This window comes from Chiloscyllium plagiosum, chromosome 51, assembly GCF_004010195.1.
Source record: "Chiloscyllium plagiosum isolate BGI_BamShark_2017 chromosome 51, ASM401019v2, whole genome shotgun sequence".
Classification (NCBI taxonomy): domain Eukaryota; kingdom Metazoa; phylum Chordata; class Chondrichthyes; order Orectolobiformes; family Hemiscylliidae; genus Chiloscyllium; species Chiloscyllium plagiosum.
Genome location: NC_057760.1, coordinates 202,085 through 205,971, shown reverse-complemented (window position 1 = coordinate 205,971; position 3,887 = coordinate 202,085). Strand labels below are relative to the sequence as shown.

General features: G+C 46.6%; 1 protein-coding gene across 3 annotated transcripts in view; it reads right to left on the bottom strand.

Moving 5' to 3' along the window:
• LOC122544690 (GA-binding protein subunit beta-1-like) overlaps positions 1-1,500 on the bottom strand; it is a 55,881-nt gene extending 54,381 nt beyond the window's left edge. For 2 of the 3 annotated variants that reach the window (XM_043683969.1, XM_043683972.1), the window contains exon 1: positions 543-612. The gene's annotated coding sequence lies outside the window, so the exon portion shown is untranslated. Of the gene's footprint in view, positions 1-542; positions 613-758 lie in introns of those variants that run through there. The other variant, XM_043683970.1, reaches the window with a different exon arrangement.
• Between the last annotated feature and the right edge of the window lie 2,387 nt (positions 1,501-3,887).

Here is a 3,887-nt window from a genome sequence, read left to right as displayed (position 1 = left end):
GTGAGGGATTGCAGGGAGACGAGCCGCCGAGCTCCAGCCCCTGGATCCGCTCCGTGTCCCGGAGGAGAATCGAGCCGCCGCCGCCGCCATCAATCCCCGAGACAGAGAGTCACAGGTAAGTGAATAAAAACACACACAACCCCCTCCTCCCCCATCTCTCACACACACTTATAGAGAGACAGACAATGGCGGAGATTGTGTGAGAGAGAGAGAGAGAAGCGCGCGAATACCCATGAAGACTGAGAGATGGGGGGGGGGGACATTTAAAAATAACACAAAGGTGGGGAAAGGACGAAAATAAAAGAGGGGACAACAGGAAACCCGACAAAGAGAGAGAGAGAGAGAGAGTGGCGCCTTTTCCGGGGGAAGTCGATGAATTTCTTCTAAAGTCGACTTCCACATCCGGTGGAGAAACCTGGAATTAAAAACTTCATCCGTTTTTTTTTATATCTCCCCCCTCCTCTTCCTCCCCTCTTCCTTCCTTCCTTCCTCTCTCTCTCTCCTTTCTCCTTCCCTTCCTCTCCGGCTCCCCAATCTTTTACCTCGAGGCGGACGGTTTAACTTCGGTCTTTTGTTGTTTTGGCGAAAATAGAAAAGGAGGGAGGGGGGTGGGGAAAAGGGAAAAAAAAAATGAAGGCCCGGGCCGAGAGGGGAGGAGGAAAGAGGTGGGGGGGAAGGGTGGGGGGGGGGGGTTGGGTTATAAAAGAGAAAGGGGGAGGGTTTTTGGGTTTGAAGCGGACGACGTCTTTTTTCTTTACCTTTTTATCTCAACAAACCGCCCCCCCCTCCCTCCCCGCACCCGGCGGCGGTCGTCGTCGTCTTCGTCCTCCTCCCTCCAACATATAACGCCGGCCGTCGTTTTCCTGAGGAGAATCGACCCTCTTTTGCCGTCAGGGAGTTGGAAAAATATCGCGTCGGGGGGGGAAAAGAAATATTTTCTGAGTTTGTTTTGTCAATTTTTTTTTAAAAAAAAGGTGGGCCAACAAAATGGCGGCCGCCTCTTCTCCGGAAGTGGAAGGTCTCCCGGCCGGGCGGGCGGAAGGATACTCTCTCTCCCCCCCACCCCCCGCTCCTTCAAACGGGATGACGGCCCCGGTACGATATGACCTCTCGGTTTCTCACCCCCTCCCCTTCTCTCGGGTCTCTCTCTCTCTCTCTGGTCGCCCGGCGCGTTGAGGGAGCCGCACTAATTCTTTTCCCCGCGGAGGGTGACGCGCGCGGGAGGCGATGAGCGACGCGGTTTCGGGCTGAGGGCGGAAGTAGTCCCGGGCACGTGTTTGGTTTGGCGCGCTTTTTTTTCCATGAAGCCAACTCTGTTTCCCGCCATCAACTGTATTGCAAAGAGCATTAGGGATGGTGTTTTTTTTCCCCCCTTCCCTCAATAAACATTTACTCAATCCAACACCCGCACCTCCATATCAAAACACAATGCCATAAGTTGTTGGGAATTAAACTTTTTAAATAAAATGTCTTGTAGACCTGGGAGATCAGAGGTTGACAGTTTTATTTTTGGCTCCTTTCTGAGGCAATACATTTTTAAAATGGGGGAACTTGACAGGGAGGGGTTGTTTTCACCTTGTGGGGGAAGTCTAGTAACAGGGCAAAGTCTCAAGTGGGACAATAAGTCTCCTTGAGACAATAAGGAATCAAAAGATTTACAAGGATGCTGCCAGGGTTGGTGGATTTGAGCTATAGGGAGAGGCTGAATAGGCTAGGGTGTTTTCCCTGGAGTGTCAGAGGCTGAGGGGTGACCTTAGAGGTTTACAAAATTATGATGGATAGGGTAAATAGGCAAAGTATTTTCCCTGGGGTCAGGGAGTCCAGAACTAGAGGGCATAGGTTTAGGGTGAGAGGGGAAAGATATAAAAGAGACTTAAGGGGCAACTTTTTCCACACAGTGATATGTGTATGGAATAAGCTGCCAGAGGGTGTGGTGGAGGCTGGTACAATTGCAACATTTAAGAGGCATTTGGATGGGTATATGAATAGGGAGGGTTTGGAGGGATGCAGGCTGGGTGCTAGCAGGTGGGACTAGATTGGGTTGGCATGGACAGATTGGACTGAAGGGTCTGTTTCAATGCTGTACATCTCTATGACTGGAGAAGGGCAATGAGCATGTAATGGCTGATATTGATGACATCCATCATGTCATTTTACTTGGTTCCCCTATTGATCAAGAATGTGACTACCTAAATCTTAAACGTATGGTCTGTGTCCTCACCCCTGATCTGTGTCAAGGACCTCAGGCTGAAGGGCCTGTTCCATACTGTAGGGAGTCTAAACACAACCAGAGAAGAAATTCCTCATCTCAGTCTTAAATTGGCACCCCTTTATCCTGAGATTATGCCCTATGAACCTAGGCTCTGCCACAAGGGGAAAACAGCCTCTCACTATTAACTCTGTCAAGTGCCTTAAGAATCCTACACATTTTAATGAGATCACCTCTCATTCTTCTAAATTCCACTGAGTAGAGTCCCAAAATGTTCAACCTTTGCTCTAAGACAATCCCTCCATACTGGGGATCAATCTAGTGAACCTTCTCAGAACAGCTTACATGAAAATATCTTTCCTTAAATAAGAGGACCAAAACTGCTCACAGTACTTAAGATAGTCTGCTAAATAATTTATACAATTGCAGCAAAACTTCCTTCCTTGTACTTCAAACCCCTCAAAATTAGGGCTAACATTTAATTAGCCCAAAATAAAATAACGAACTGCAGATGCTGAAGATTTGAAACAAAACCAGAATTTGCCGGAGAAACTCAGCAGGTCTGGTAGCACCTGTGGAGAGAAAGCAAAGTTAATGTTTCATGTCTAGTGTCCCTTCTTCAGAATCTCAATTCACCTTTAAAATTACCTGCTACATCTATGTGCTAGCTATGCACAAGTGCTACCTGAAACCTTTTGCATTACACTTTACAGCAGCTTTTCCCCATTTAGATAATACCCCCTTTCATCTTCCCTTACAAAAAGGAACTTCACATTTTCCCACATGAATCTTCATGACCACTTAGTCTATCAATTTTTTAAAAAATCTGTTCTCTCAAAGTGAGAAATCTGTAGAATTCTTTATTGCACAAGGCGGTCAAGACTCAGTAGTTAGGCATATTCATGTGAGAATTTTTTAAATAAGGGAATCAATAGTTACTGGGGAAGATAGGGAACCAGTTGACTCAGCCATTTGATCCCATTGAATGGCTCGATGGGCTAAATGGTCTGCTTCTCCTCCCACATCTTCTACAGATAAGATATTGATCCAGTTCATCTGGGTGCTACACTCCACAGATGTGCAGCCTTTTACCAAAAGATTTAGCAGAACAATTTTGGTTTATGTGGATAAATTAGGGAAGAAATTTCAGAGAAGGAGAGTTTGACAATAGGTTTGATTGAACATTCATTTGCAGTGTATAAGCTGACAGCATCCAGCTCTCATCAGCAACTACTCCTACACAGTTGCTAAAATTAATCAGATTGCTCATGCAACACTCAGAACTGGATGAGCTAAGAGTTCCTCCAGTTAAAAATCAGGATGACTAAAATCAGCATTTTTGCTCACTTCCAAATTCCACTCACCCAACTGCTCCACCCCTCGAGGAAAAAGTGAGGACTGCAGATGCTGGAGATCAGAGCTGAAAATGTGTTGCTGGAAAAGCACAGGTCAGGCAGCATCCAATGCAACAGGAGAATCGACATTTCAGGCATAAGCTTGAAGGGCTTATGCCCGAAACATCGATTCTCCTGTTCCTTGGATGCTCCACCCCTCCCCCAACAACTGAGACTAAACCCAGTGTCAGTGTTCTGGGTGACCCCAAAATTAGCTTCTGACCACATATTCACAACTGCTATCTCCATGATCATCTTCATTCTCAGCTCTTCTGCTGCCATAG